The sequence below is a fragment of the Condylura cristata genome, unplaced genomic scaffold (assembly GCF_000260355.1).
Source record: "Condylura cristata isolate star-nosed mole 26May11 unplaced genomic scaffold, ConCri1.0 scaffold00024, whole genome shotgun sequence".
In the NCBI taxonomy this organism is placed as follows: domain Eukaryota; kingdom Metazoa; phylum Chordata; class Mammalia; order Eulipotyphla; family Talpidae; genus Condylura; species Condylura cristata.
Genome location: NW_004567125.1, coordinates 18,114,370 through 18,130,385, shown reverse-complemented (window position 1 = coordinate 18,130,385; position 16,016 = coordinate 18,114,370). Strand labels below are relative to the sequence as shown.

Sequence of the window (16,016 nt, the reverse complement as noted above, 5' to 3'; positions counted from 1 at the left end):
TATATATATATATATATGACATATCATACACACACAAACAGACATACACATATCATCTCTATTAGTCTATTAACGAGCACACCTAAGTTGTTTCCAGCTCTTGACTATTGTAAATAAAGCTACAGTGAACATGGGAGTGTATGTATATCTTCATATTGGTGTTTTTTTGTACCTTGGGGGTAAATACCCAGAAATGGGATAACTAGATCATATGGAATTTTTATTTTAGTTTTCTGAGGAAGCTCCATACTGCTTTCCATAATGGCTGCACCAATTTACAATCCCAGCAGGTAATACAAGAGTTCCCATTTCACCACATTCTCTTCTACAACTGTTTATTGTCTTTTGAATAATAGCTATTTTTACATAGCTGTCTCACTGTTGTTTTGTTTTGAATTTCCCTAATAATAAAACATGAGGAAGATCTTTCATGTCTCTGTTGGCCATCTGTATGTCCTCTTTGGAGAAGTGTCTCCTCCCAGGAAAATCTTGATATTGTTCTGAATTATAAACAACTGCTGAAGCACTGTTGATATTTTTTTTTTTAAAGATTTTATTTATTTGTACATACAGGGCTGGGGTACAGGCCAGAGGCTCAGGGGTGGCGAGAGTCTTCACCAGAGACAGAGTGGGGAGCAGAACAGGCAGATCAACAAAGTACACTGCTGAGGGGAGCAGCGGGTGGGTCAGGAGAGGTCTGCCATGCCATGTGGTCTCCTCTGGGGCAGGTGGGGATGGAACTTATGCGGAAGTGGCTTTAGCTTCTCAGTGCTGTGCCTTAACCCGCTGCGCCACCAGGGAGAGCCTGCACTGTTGATTTTTAATAATGTTTGTGTAAATTCCAGATCAGTACATGTTAATGAATTTAACCTTTAGTTAAAAAAAAAAGTAATTTTTTTCATAGCTATTAATTTGGAGAATTCTCCTTTAGTCAGCTCTCTATATATGCAGACTTCATTAATTTCAAAAGTCAAAGGTACAAACTTCCAGTTATAAAATAAATAAGTCTAGGGGAGATAATACATAGGATAATTTCTTTAGTTAATAATACTAAATTGTATACTTGAAAGCTGCTAAGAATGTAGATCTGAAAAGTTCTTAAAGCCAGAAAAGAATTACTATGTATGAAGATGAATATAAACTAGACTTATTTCACAATACATACAATATAGAATTATTGTGTTTAATACCTGAACCTAATATAACCAATTATCCCTCAGTAAAACGTAAATTGGTTGTGATTCAATTTGTCTTCCAGCACAGTTTTTGTCTTCAACTTCTGAAATAATAATAATAAAAAGTATAATTGAAGAAACTAATAATACCTCAATGATCATAAAGTTTAAGTAGTAAAATTAAGTTATTTCATTCTGAGTGACTACTTGAAATTTTTGTGTTTGAAATTTAAAACACAAGTATAGTGAAAAATACAAAACATTGCTAGAGAAAAGGCAAAGTCATGAATTAATGGAAAGACATCCTGTGTTCATGGACTGGATGAATTGATGTTATTAAAGTGTCAGTACTACTCAAATAGAGCAATAGATCAATGCAATCTCCATCAAAGTTACTTTGATATTTTTTGCCAAATAGAAAAAGAAAAAGTTATCCACCAAGATTCATGTAGAATATCAAACGATCCTGAATTGCCTAAATACTTTTTTAAAAGAATAACAAAATTGGAGAGCTTGTATTTTCTGATTTGCAAATATATTACAAAGCTACAGTAATCAAAATTAATTGGTACTAGCATAAAAGCATATGTAGACCAATGGACTAGCATGATCTGAATGATCACTCCATTTTCTGTAAACAATTTGAATCCTATTGCTCTTCTACTAACCAGTCAGTCAGTTTTGTTATATATTTTCTCATGGCTAAAGTTTTCAAATGAAGAAAATGAAATACCAAATAAAAGTTCCACCATCAAAAGATACTGAAGCTCAAAATCTAGAAATCTCAACTGGCTGCCCTTTTTTGATACTGTATCTCAAAATCTGGGTTTATACTTTGCTCCAACCACTGACCTTCGTTTTCTGTAGGGATATCTCTTGCTAATTACCTAATTACTTATACTATAAAAAGGCCTAACTTCAATGGAAGCCCACTGCAACACTGCCTTCTGAAATGAGACATGACTGTTTAATAGAACTGGTTTATTCCCCAGAGGAAGAGACTCATTCAGTAATAGGTACCATGTTCTTAGATTTGTCCTTTTCTGCTTGTTAGGTGTATGCTTTTCTCTCCCATGCTGCTTGCTTATCTCATAGCTTCTAACCCAAATCTCTTCACAGCTATCAACTCAGGCTTTAATGTGTGAAAATTTCTGAAAAGTTGCAAATCAAGAACTGAAAGAAACCAGAATGTCACCCCAAATATTCCTCTTTGACATAAGTATAATTTTCAGGTGAAGGCAATTAAAAAGTACCAAATCAAAAAATACACAAATAAAAACCTTTTTCCTTCCTAAAGGGCAAGATAAAAATTCTTTTCCTGGAAATATTAGACTCTTATAAATCAGAGATGGTGCCACGGAAATCTGCCAACAAACCTGACTACATTGATTTCCTCTCAAAGAATGCATTTTCTAACTTTGCTACTTTATTTGCCTTTACCTCCAAATAATTTTTAACCTTTGTCTTCCCTCTGTTTGCTGCCCTTGAAAACCTAAAATCATTTTCCTTGGTCCTGTCATTTCTCTGTTGTTCTTTGTTGAAATGGTATTTATATTACAGTTTTAAGCTGCTGCTTTGGGCTACTTTTTTTTTTAAGGTTCATATCTAAACCATGTTAAGTGATTGGTTTTCATATGTTAATCTATATTTTTGCTGAAAAGCAAAGATAAAGTTTTGACTCCCTTTACAATCCTAAGGAATGAAAAGCAGAATCTCAGATATTTAGAAACCCATGCATTATTACTTACAATAGCCAGGGGTGGGAGCAAGCCAAAGGTCTGCTGGTGAGTGAATAAACAAGACGTGTTATAAACTTACAATCAGATATCCTTCAGCCTTAACAAAGGCGGGAAATATGCTACTATAACATGGATGAACGTTGTGTATATTATGTTTAGTGAAATAAACCAGTAACAGGAAGATAAAGACTGTATGATCCCAGTTAATTTCAGAGAAATAGAAATAGAATGGCGGTTGCCAGGGATTGAAAGGAGGGAGAAGGGGAGTTGTTTAATGAATATTGGTTTTCAGGTTTGCAAGATAAAAAAGTTAGGGAGATTTATTTCATAGCATTGTGAATATATTTAATATTACTGAGCTATACACTTAAAAATATGGTTAATATGGTAGATTTTCCATGGTTAAAAATTAAAGCAGTTAAATATAAATGAAACAGTGAAGCAGAGTGCACACTTTAAGTTGTATTATTTTTGTCTGGTAAATGCAAATTTTAATTCACACACAAATATTTCACTAAAATTGAATATCTTTAACATTGAAATGTATTTTTTCTTAAAGTTATTAATTATGGCTTCATAACTAAAATAAAAAAATTTAACTTTACTAACCAAAGTAAAAATGTGAAATTGTTAGGAAAATAGAATATTAAATAGATTGTTAGGTAGATAGAACTTTTTCCTTTGTTATGCTGTAAGATTTTTTATTTTTATTTAAACATGTAAAAGAGCTGGCTTCTCATTCCTCTGATTTCTATGAGTTGGAACTTCTCAGGGCACATTTCTTGATAGTTTTATCTATCTAGAATTTCTCTGTAGGTGGTATTACTATGAGCTTAGATAACAACTAGATGCTGATGATATTTTTATCTTCAGCCACCCTCAAGACTTATCTCACAATCTGTCCATTTGATCCTTGACCAGCGTGTCATAGATATGTCTAAAAATTAATTCTATTTCTCTACTCCCCCCACCGAAATAAACTCATTCAAAATAAGATTAAGTATCCCTAGCTTCCCCTTTCCTATAAAAAAAGGTCATTCTATGGATTCCCACTATCCATAGAAGTCTTAACATCCACTGCAAGTGATTTTTCCTCCCAAGTCTATGTAACTTGTCATGGTTTACCTATCTCCATATTTGCTCCTACTTTCTGTATTCAGATGTTTCAGTTACTAATTTACTTCCCTCTGGCTCCAACTGACCTTTCTCTGTCTTGTTTTATGATCTCAGAGTTGTACTGTGCAAACAAAGCTCTGTTTTCCCGTCTACCATAGAAGTTGATAATTAGGTTCAGGCAACGGCGAGTGGAGAGGGCTGCTGAAGGTACCTCTGGGCTAGAGAGGGCAGAGGGCCTTATCTTAGTGCTTTTTCCCTTTTTTTTTCTCCACACAACAGTAACTGGACCAGCACACAGTGGCCCCAGCAGCATTCTTGGACAGTGGATGGTCATCATGGCTTCAGGGAGCGAGTGTCTTCTTCATCCCAGTGGTGGGTGACATGCTTCTCCAGCGGCTGAGCCATCCCCTTCCAGACCTGAATCTCAGCCTGGTGTTGTCCTTCTTTACTTTCCAAAATTAATCTTGTTTACCTTTTCCTCAGTTCTAAATGTGAGAATCATAGTCTGTTGTTGATCCCCACCTTTCTTCCATAATTAAATAGCAATTGACTTGCTGTGCATAGAGACAGATACATGACAACAGATTCTAACAAAAGAAAGGGCTTATTGCAGATTGGCCAAGAGGCAGGAAGTAAATTCAAATCTGCCTTTCTGTCTAGGAAAGGGAAGAGGTTTATGATTGATTTGGAGGAGTAGGGTTGAGAACAGAGGAGTTAAATATTATTATCAAGAAGTAGGTTGGAGTTAAGGAAATATGGACTTGGCTGAAGTTCCTTGGCTAGTCACGGGGAAATTCATACATGGAGAAGTATGAAGAGGTTTTTTTTCCCACAGATAAATAAGTTTTGCGTTTCTTTTTTAAAGATTTATTTATTTATGCATACAGAACTGGGGTACAGGCCAGAGGTGCAGGGGCGGTGAGAGGATTTACCAGAGACAGAGTGGGGAGCAGAACAGGCAGATTGATGGGGTACACTGCTGAGGGGAGCAGTGGGCGGGTCAGGAGAGGTCTGTTGCACCATGTGGTTTACCTCTGGGGCAGGCAGGGATCGAACTCATGCTGAAGTGGTTTTAGCTTCTTAGTGCTGTGCTCTAACCTGCTGCGCCACCAGGGAGGGCCCCTAGTTTTGAGTTTCTGTTGGTGGACTTTTACTTCTGAATTGCCCATCTTGTCTGCACCTGGCTCCAGATGACCTTGGAGCTCAGCTCAACGTTAGTTGTTTCTGTTTGTTGAGGCTTGTCATTGGTGTCTGTGAGCACAAGCCTCCGAGAAAAAGTTATATAAGTATTTTTTTTTCTTTTGTTCTCTAGGATCTGAGAGATTTAACCATTAAATTAACCCTGTTTCAAGACCATACAGTTCTTTTATCCTTTTCGGTAGAAAACTATTGCATTACCCATTAACAGTTTTTTATATCATGCTTTGAATTACTGTGTGGCATCTGTCTCTTGACTGGACCCTGACTGAAATGGAAAAGATACCAGAAGTAATTCTAGGAGAAAAGCTCTCAAAGACTGGTTTTGAGGGTTGATTTTGTTTGCACTCCTGGAAATGCTAGTAATGCATGATGTGCAAAAAGACGTCACAATCAAATTAGCACATGTGGTTGATTATAATGAAATTGCAAATGAAATATGTACTTTGGAGCTCTTAAGTGACTGCTGCACTTCACCTTTATGAATGGTAGTCACTGCAAGGACTGTGGTATGGGGTGCTTATTTCTCTGCATAGTGGAGTGCTTACAGAAGTAAGATTAAAATCTCAGACCCTTAAGCTTTTCCATTTGTCTGAGAAGCAGAGAATATTCATGCCATCCCTAAAACAAACCTTTTCTTTTTTGTAACCACAGGGTTGATACTACTGAAAATGCAAATATAAAATTAAATTGTGCAGGTAGAAGAATCATGAGTTTAATTTGTCTTTGCCAATTTTTCCACATGAAAGTTTGGTCATCAATTAGAAAGAAATGAGGTTGCAGAGCTTGAAATGGGAGTTCTGATTAGGCTTGAATGAAACTGATAATCTGGAGTCACTATGAGACTCCCTAGAGGCCCTCTACATCTGAGGAGTCTTTCCCTACCTCAGAACCCTGTATTTACCTCATGTGCAGCAGATATCTCATGAAAGGAGAGGTTGCCCATCCTCCCTAAAACCTGTCCCAAATAACCCTTTTTGCCATTAGATTCTTAACTAGGGTTAAAGTTCAGTCTGTTCTGGTTGCACAGATGAGGCAGCAGGGCTCCAGGTGTAACTGGCCTTGAGTTCAGTTCCCCAGATTTGTTTCTTCTCCCAGGGAGTCACTGCCTGCTCTGTAGAGAGAACATGAACCAATATAATGTCAGTCAACACTAAGGTTCCAGATTCTCAACCAGTGTCTTTCGGTTCTTTGGTTTGAGCAACTCAATTTGAGAGGTAATTTTCATGCTCTTTAGTTGAAGAAATCTCTTTAAAGAAGCACATCTATGGAGACTGTTGTTCAATTCTGGACCTGTCAGCACTGACTCTGTGTAGCTTTCTGACTTGGGTGATACTTGGGTAGTTTATAAATTGAGCTTTTAGTAGAGACTGTTTCTCTGAGATTTATTCTTCTGGGCTTTCTGAACACTCAGTCACCTTCAGCAAATGGCTGGGTCTTAGTTATTGAAAGAGAGGATCTCTGTTCTAAAGAGAAAGAATGTGGGCTTGTCAGAGTCCTTAGATACTAGGCTCAAATGTCTCTAAAGTCTCCTTTTCAGAGAGCTAGAAAATTGAGCCTACTTAAACAGTGGTTACATGTACAATCCAGTCAGCAACATGGTTTCCCAAGCGTCTACATTGGTGGACAGATTTATTTTGCAATTAATAAATTTACCCTTGGTGAATTTTTTTTAAAAAGCATTTATGTATACATACAGGAACTGGGGTATAGCTCAGAGGTGTGTGCCGCACACCGGCACAGTGAGGAGCTCTGGACCTCAGGGTGATGAGGGTGATGAGTGTCTCGAAGGGAGGTGGATAAGGATTTGGCTGAATGAATGACAGACAGACACGACTTCAAGGGTGCATATCTGACTGTCATTTGGAGAAGTAAGCTTTCACATTTATACAGTATTTTTTGGCAAGAATAATGACTACATCAGCGTTTAGTTACATATTTAGCAGAACAGCACAAGGTGATGTGTTACATTTTCTTAGAAGCAGATGGGAAAGGGGGTGACAATCTGCTGGAAACATCAAATAGCGGTTACTGGGTGAATGGGGTCATTTATCCGTTTGGTACATTTTGTCTAGTTAATCTTTTAATTCCATTCCCTATTGTTGCCTTGCTCAGAGAGTCTTTTATGTCTTTCTGCTACATAGTCTCTATATCGTTGCCATTCAGTAACTTTATGATTAAGCAAATATAGTAGAGACTTACGGTATTGTTTTAAAATATACTCTTATTGTGCTTTGTTTAATGTGTACCAAGGAGGAGGTGAACTTTTTAATCTTCCCAAAAGCTAAGACTCAGCCACCTCTTTTTCCTTTCACATTAACTATTCTTTGTCACTTACTTCATTACTGGCAGTGGTAAGCTTATAATTATTACAGAAACATTAACAGGTTGAAAGCATTATTAAGAACAGAATCCAGCAAGAAAGAAGTCAGGCTCCAAAATATCATAAAATGCCACGATGTCCCTCTGCGTGCCCCGTTCCCTGTACTATGAGCCAACGTCCGCATATTGCTCATGCAGACTCCGCAGGAGGTACGGTGACAGGTGTGGGGTAGGTGAAAGGGGATTGAACTTGTGCTGCAGTGGCTGCAGATAGCTTCATAATGCTGTGCTTTAACACTCTTGGGCCACAAGGGAGGCCCTTCTTTGTGAAATTTTGACTGCTGGATTGGAAGCCAGAATTTAATCTACCTCTGGTACATTTTTTTGTACCTATTTCAGTGTGCAGTCAGTTTTCATCAGCAAGTATTCGGACTTCATTTCTATCTCATGTTAGTTTGAGAGTGCAATTTCAGTGAAAACCAACTATGGGTTCAGACTTATTGGACTCCTTTTAACTTTGCTTTATTCCATAACCTCATCCTGAGATCACCCCTGGTTATCCTAGGCAGGATCTGTGCCTGATTCGTGTCTAGTAGAGGATAAACCATTGGAAGTATGCACTTCTATGAGGAAGGCCTCTCATTGCAAAGGTGGTTCACCCTTAGTTGTGCTTCACTTTCTGTAGTTTTAGTTATTCAAAGTCAACTGTGGTCTAAAAATGAAATGTTACATACAGTAAGATTGAGAGAGAGGGGCCTTCCCTGGTGGCGCAGCCGGTTAAAGCACAGCACTAAGAAGCTAAAGCCACTTCAGCATGAGTTCTATCCCCACCCTGGAGGCGACCCACATGGTGCAGCAGACCTCTCCTGACCCACCAGCTGCTCCCCTCACCTGTTCTGCTCCCCTCTCTGTCTCTGGTGAATCCTCTCACTGCCCCTGCACCTCTGGCCTGTACTCTAGTTCTGTATGCATAAATAAATAAATAAATCTTAAAAAAAAAGATTGAGAGAGAGAAGGACAAAGAGAATTATATAATTTTTTTTTCTGTTAATGCTTTTTTATTTCTTCATATATTCCTACTGTGTGGCTTATATTTACTGTTATCTGGAAGGACCCTTGAGGATTGGGGATTCTGGCTGTGTTTTCTTTTGCTTGCATAGCATGTATCTATTTTTACTTGTCCAATAAGCCTGTTATGATTACTTAATAAATATTTACTGAGAGTTGTGAATAAAACTAAGAAGCTAGGCTGAGTATTTCAGTGGTCAGGTGAAAAAATTGTATGAGAACAAACTCTTCCTCCTCTATCCAAACAGGGGTTTGTTTTTGTACTTCAGCCTTGGGCTCTAAATTAGAGTGAGAAACTGTGTGTCAAAGGAGGAAACAACCATTGAAAAGAAACAAGGTCACACCTAGCTTCACATACCTCAGGCTGTTACATAACAGGTGTTTAATAAGGACTTAATAGTGAAGTTATATTTGTTCATGTTCACTTTGCAGAGCAAGTAATGACTGTTTGAGAGAAGGATAAAATCTGAGAACTTGGGCTCAGTGCCAGTTACTCCCAGAGCTCTGCTTCCATGCCCAGGCCATGGTGGTAGATTGAACTTTCACCTGAATCAGGGATCTGGTGGCAAGAAGGGGTGTTTGAGATAAGTTTTAAGGAAATGGGCATTTCTTTTTATGAAGCACCAGCTCTTGATTATGGGGTTTTGAAGTTAAAAACTGCTCTTTAAGAACAGAAGAACAAGCAACTCCCCTGTACTCCCTTCCAATTTTATTAATTTAGATTTTACATTTAGGTCTGTTATCCACTTAAGTTGGCTTTCTAGAAAGGTATATAAGGCATATTTCACATGGATGTTTAAATGCACCTATTTGCATTGTATGTCCAAATGTCTCAGCATTATTTGTGAAAAATACCAAGCTTTTTTCATTGAATTGATTTTACAGCTCTATCAAAAATATATTGGCCCTAACTATAAGAGTTTAACTTATGAACTCCCAATTCTACTTGTCGATTTATATTTCTCTCCTATTGCTAATCATACTCCCTTGACTACTAGAATTCTTGTAGTGTGAGACCTCTATCTTTTTCATTTTCTAATTTTTAAAAACAAATTCTTGAAAGCCGACTACAGAATTGAAGCATCCAGAGCACTAGAGAGGTGGGAAAAGGGTGAGAATAAAGAACAAAGGCGGCACAATAGAATCTGGTGGTGGATTGTGGGTGATGTGTGGTGGGTGCATCATGGTGGCAATACCTGATGTGGGTGTCCAGGTAGTACCTCAATTAAAATTTAAAAAAATTACACATATCCAACACAGGAAAAAATATATTTTGATTCCTTTGACTTTCCATATATAACTTTGAATCAGCTTCTTTTTATATACGAAAAATCCTGCTAGAAGTTTGACCGATTTTGCATTGACTCTTCATTTGCAGACAGTTGACATCTTAACAATTTTGAATGTCCCAGTCCATGAACATTGCATGTCTTTTTTTAAAATTTAGATCTTCTTTTGTTTCTTTCACCCATCTTTTAGCAAACTAATTATCTATATATTTTGTTAAGTGCATACCTATGTTTGTAACTTATTTTGGGTGTTATTGTAGATGGTATTTTTAAAAAATAATTTATTTTTACATCATTTTGTGCATTTTTCCATCTCAGTTGTAATCCCCGTGGGCTTCCCATCACCAAATCAAAATGGCATTTTTTACAATACAGTTGTTCATTGCTAATATATAGGAATCAGGTTATACATTCTCTTGTAATTCTCACATTCTTCTCTGCCATCTTGCCAACTCTCTTAATAGTTTCGAGAACTTTCTACAGAGTCCTTGAAGCAGGCAACATAGACAACTTTATGACCTATAAATAAAGTTTTTTTTTCTTTTCCTTCCATCTATCTGTATTTATTTCTCTTTATTGCTTTATTATACTGCTAGTGGTTTTAGCACACTGTTGACTAGGAGTGGTAGAAGAGGGCCTCTTTCCCTTGTTTTCAATCTCCTGACAGCTTAGCCTCTTATTATTAATTAGGAAATTAGCTATAGGTTTTCCCACAGATGCCTTTTATTAGATCAAGGAAATTTTGTTTTATTCCTAATTTGCTGATTGTTATTTATTTTATTCCTAATTGTTCTTAATATCATGAATGGATATTGAATGGAAACTAATGCCTTCCCCCGTCCCGTAAGATATTCATGCAGCTATTCTTTAGATTCTTAACTTGCTGACATGATAAAGAAATTACAGGAAATGGCTGAGTGTAGAGGGCGTGGATGCAGATGTTGACTGAGGAAGGAGTTGCTGGTGGTAGATGAGTTGAGTGCTTCCGGGCACTGAGAAGCTACTTCTCTGGAGAAGTGCAATTTTTATGCACAAATGTCAATACCAAGGAGAGCTCCTGCCCTTCTACTATTACTACAGCTTTTAAAATCCCTCTGGACCTGTGCACCAGCCTTTCCCATGTGTTTAGATGGGAGGCAGTGACTTTCTTCAAGGGGCGTGGGACCTGCTTTCACTAATCTGTGAGAACAGAATGTTCAATTTTCAGGATTCTGCAAGCTAGCGGGTAAATTCTGCCATTTAAAAATTAAATTATACACATTTGCATTTAAATACTGCAAAAAAGGTAAAAATACTCAAAACATTACTTTTCATTTTACCATATTTGCCATCTCTCAAGGTTATCTTCATCTGCCTATTTGCTTGGTGAGCTGCCTGTACATTAACTCCTAAATCACTGCCCAGATGTCACCATGGTCGCCTGTTATTGGGAGCATTTACACCATAGAAATCAGCAGATGCTACGCTGTACTGCCAGCCTTCACCCTCCCCATTCACTTGTTCAACACCACAGCATACACAGACTTCCTCTGTTCGCACGGTTTGTCAGGATGTTACACAACACTCACGCCTCAGCTCTACCTTTTTTTTTCTTCTCCCCAGCCTCCCAACTACCCTCTAGCTCAGCAATAGTTTAGGAGGGAAAAGGGCATGATTTTTCTGGAAGAGGAAAAAGTACAAAGGCTGGTTGCCCTGAATGTAGTCTCTTTCTGTCACCTGTCCCATTCTCCTCTCTGTCCCCTCTGTGCTGGTGAGAATATCTCCCAAATATTTTCATCCATGGAAATGGCCCACCTTTATGTCCAAGAGCTTGTCAGAATAGGAATGGTACCATCAATAGCATGTTGACCGCAGACTCAGTCAACATTTCTGGGTTAAGAATGTGTTCGAGTGATTTCGAGTTAATTTTTGTAATGTTCCAAATACTGCCTGCATAGGTCCATCTTGATTGTTCACTGACTTCTCTGACCTGGTGACCTGATTGTGGGTGGAGTGAAGGAACAGGAGTATGTTTCAGGCTGTGCTCCCACCACGGTAACTGTTTCCTCAGACCAATAGACTGTAAGGTATAATAACCAGTGTTTGGTTACCCAATCCTTATCACACATGTTCTGGGCTCTGGGGAGAACAAAGGAAACTCTCTGCCTGTGGAATCCGTGTTCTCCTGAAGAATGGAAGAGCAAAAAAGAGGGGAACTGCTACTGAACACTGATATAATTGACATACGTCAACTTAAATAAAGTGAAGTAGGGTCCTGCCTGGCAGTGCAGTGGGTTAAAGCACAGTACTGTGGAGTTATCCCAGCCACTGCAGCATGAGCTGATCCCTGGTCAGGGCCATGGAGATGACCCACAGGTGTGACAGACATCTCCTGACCTGTCCACTACTCTCCTGAGTAGTGTATATCAACTAATCTGCCTGTTCTACTCCCCACTCAGTCTCTGGCGAGTCCTCTCACCACTTCCCAAACCCCTGTACCTGTGGCCTGTGCCCAGTTCTGTATGCATAAGTAAATACATCTTTAAAAAAATAAAGAGTTTATTAAAGAGTCAATATAAATAAAGAGTTTATTAAAGAGTCAAGACTGAGGTTTAAGTCTGAAATAGCATCCAGAGAGCGCTGGGGAAAAGCTTGAGCTTCTCAATGAGAATTATAAACAACTTACATGAAACATTTGAAGAATTTCTACAAAGAAAATCTAGGTAGGGGTTCAGAACGTTCATGTATCTGTGTGATGTTGTCTATGGACTAACACAAACAAAAAGGGTCCTTAAAATTTGCCAAACCTATTAAGATTCTTCTCTTCTGGGAACTGGGAGTTCTAGCAATGTCACAAATCTCAGACTTGTCACTCAGTGAAGTTACTCATTTGTTCAGACATAGAAGGTTCCAAGTTTGTTGTTTTTTTTTCACTGAGCAACATTTTTCTCATGCATAGTCTCGTCATAGGACAAAACCAACTGAGTTCTGGCACTTGACTTGTGCCCCTTAATGAGACCCGGGAGATGGGTAGCCACTGAACAGTTAGCTTTAGTTAACACGTACAACATTCTATTAGTTTTAGGTATATAACTTGCTTTGTATATATGTGAAATAATCACCACAATAAATCTAATTAATACCCATCACTACACATAGTTAGAATTTTTTTCTTGTGATGGGAACTTTCAATATGTTTACTCTTAGCAACTTTTTTTTTAGAGATTTTTTTATTTATGCATTTTTTTATTTATGCAGAGCTGGGGTACAGGCCAGAGTTGCAGGGCGGGGGGAGAGTATTCACCAGAGACAGAGTGGGGAGCAGAACAGGCAGATGGGTGACGTACACTGCTGAGGGGAGCAGCAGGCGGGTCAAGAGAGGTTTGTGGCGCCATGTGGGTCACCTCCTGGGGGGGATCAAACTTGCACTGAAGCAGCTGCTGCTCGCTTGCAGTGTTGCGTGCTAACCTGTTACGCCACTGGAGAGGGCCCTCAGCAACTTTTTACTGTATAATATTATACAGTATTATTAACTCTAGTCAGCAGGCTGTACATTAAATCTTCAGGACTTATTTATAACTGCAAGTTAGTACCTTTTGATCACCCATGTTGCCTACTCTCACCCCTTGCCTCCAGCAACCATCATTTTGTTCTTTTTATCTATGAGCTAGTTTTTATTTTTAGTTTAACTCTATAGATATAAGTGATATGGTATTTGTCATTCTCTGCCTGACTTATTTAGCATAATACCCTCAAGGTTTATTGTTGTACCTGGATCCATGAGATGCACTGCCAAGAAAAAGACCAGGCTATCACTGCAATAACAAAGGAAACTTTAATACAAGCTCAAGCATGGACCCCACCACAACCAGCAACATCTGGTTATCAGGAAGGGCCCCAAACAAAGGGGAGTACGGGTTATATAGCCTTTTTGGGGCACAGGACAGGGGTTGACCTTGGCAATTTCTGATTGGTGAAAATGGCGGCTCTCAGAACACATGTTCTTCATTTATATTGTCAGAAATGGCAAGGTTTCCTTCCTTATGATGGAATAATATTCCATTGTATAGCCAAGCTTCGTGTAATGATGGGGATGCATTCAGAGAACTGTATCATTAGGTGATTTCATTGTTGTGGAACATTATAGAGTGTGCTTACACAAACCTAGATGGGATAGCCTACCGCACCCCTAGCTATACATAGGGGCCACTACTGTATTTGTGCTCCAGCATTGTTATATTGTGCTCCAATACACTACATTGTTATATAGTGTATAACAACATAAAAACAAAGACAGGTAGATAAGTAGAGTTACCTCTCCCCCCCTCCTTTAAAAAAAAAACAACAAAACACTTAATCCATTAATGGACACTCAGTTTTTCTCTCCAGCGTCTTGGTGTCTTTTGGGGGCTGCTTCATGTAGAGACAGGTTTCAGTAGCGTAGCCTGGTAAGAAGTCACCAGCCTCCCTTTTAGGATGGGGTGATGGGCTTTGCTTGGCTTTGACCCTGAAGCATTCAGCATACATTCTACAGGTAGAGGCAGAAAGTTACCACTCTACCTAACAGTTACCTGTGCATCCAGGAGATAGTTGAGCGCAAACTGATTTGAGAGGGTGTATCCAAAGTTATATAAAGCTACATAGCCAGATGCCCTTTGTTCTTTCAAGGTCCACTAATTCCCTGGGAAACATCATGAACATAGTAGGTAAAAACACACATGAGTGCAGGTACACTCAAAAGCAAGCTTTTATGCTAGAGTGAAGCATAGAAAATGCTCAAACTACCCACCTTTAAATTAAAAATAAGTGTTGTCAAAACAAATAACCCTTTATCTTGTGTACTGAATTGTATATAGCCTTTGTTGTTTTTGAGTGGCAAAGCATTGGAGGCATAAGAAAGATCAGGAAATAAGAGAGTGGGGAGGGGGAGGAGGAATGGAAGAGAGGAAAGTGGAAGAAAGGAAGAAAGGAATGAGAAAAGAAGATGCAAAAAGGGAAAATATGAGGAGAGCTGTAGGAGAAAAAGGTGGATCTTGAGATGAAAGATGAGAAACTGGAGAGCTGTGTGGTGTTTGAAATGAAGCTGCTTGGTTTACTTGGCTGCAGAAGCAGGGAGGAGTTGCCCCTGTTCTAATTAATCAGCCCTCCAGGGACTTAGCAACACTCAGAGAAGCTTTTATTCTTGTTTTCCATCTTTGTTTATTTTTGAGGATCAGAGTGTTTTCACATGGAACTGTGAACATCTTCCCCTTGGGGTGAAATTAGGCAGAAATTAAGACTTTAGTAAGCTGCATTAGGTTATATAAATATAGCTTGTGTTTTGCTTTGATGGATTTTAAACCTGACAGATAATGTTATTTCTAAGAGAGAGATTTAGAATGCCTCATCTCACCAGGCAGATAGATTACCTGGAAACATTGTTTATTTAAAAATAAATCTGTTTCTCATCAGTTTAGCACCTGGTATGAGGAACACACAATGCAAAACAAATAAAATGAGAAAAGGTTCTTTAGGAGGAGGCTTTATTGTTTATATAACTGCTTTGAACAAAATGTTTAGTTCTAACATGACTGAGAAAGTGAACAAAGTCCAGTCATCCACAAGGATGAAAATGATATTCTAGTTGAGCTTTTTGCTCTCTGGACAATACCATTTCCTCTTGCATGGAAAAACAGCAACATTTTTTAGGAAGGTGGTATTAAGAGGGACAGTTTAATTAATCTATATTTACTAGTCTGTCCCTGGGTGTTTAAAATGAATCCACAAAGGTATCACCTCACTAAGGCTGATGTTGAATAGCAGGTAGAAATATCATATGATTGAGAAATTACACTTCTGGGTACTTATACAAAGAATATAAAAACAACCTTGATATATGTACCCCTATCCTTATAGCAGTGATATTTACAATAGCCAAGACATGGAAACAACTATGTGCTCAGCAATGAATATGTGGATAAAGGAGATGTGGTGTATATACATAGTGCATATTCCTCAGTTATATAAAAAAAGAAATCTTGCCATTTGCGATGACATAGGGGAATTATGCAAAATGAAGTAAATTAAAAGAAGAAAGACAAATGACTATGATTTCACACACAGTAGAAGTGGAATATATATATATATATATA

At 38.3% G+C, this 16,016-nt stretch overlaps 1 long non-coding RNA gene across 1 annotated transcript in view; it reads left to right on the top strand.

Annotated features, from left to right (window-relative positions):
* LOC105854022 overlaps positions 1–16,016 on the top strand; it is a 42,325-nt gene that overhangs the window by 5,651 nt on the left and 20,658 nt on the right. Inside the window, exon 2 of the long non-coding RNA XR_001145750.1 lies at positions 4,310–4,402. This is a non-coding gene — a long non-coding RNA (uncharacterized LOC105854022). The remainder of the gene's footprint in view (positions 1–4,309; positions 4,403–16,016) is intronic.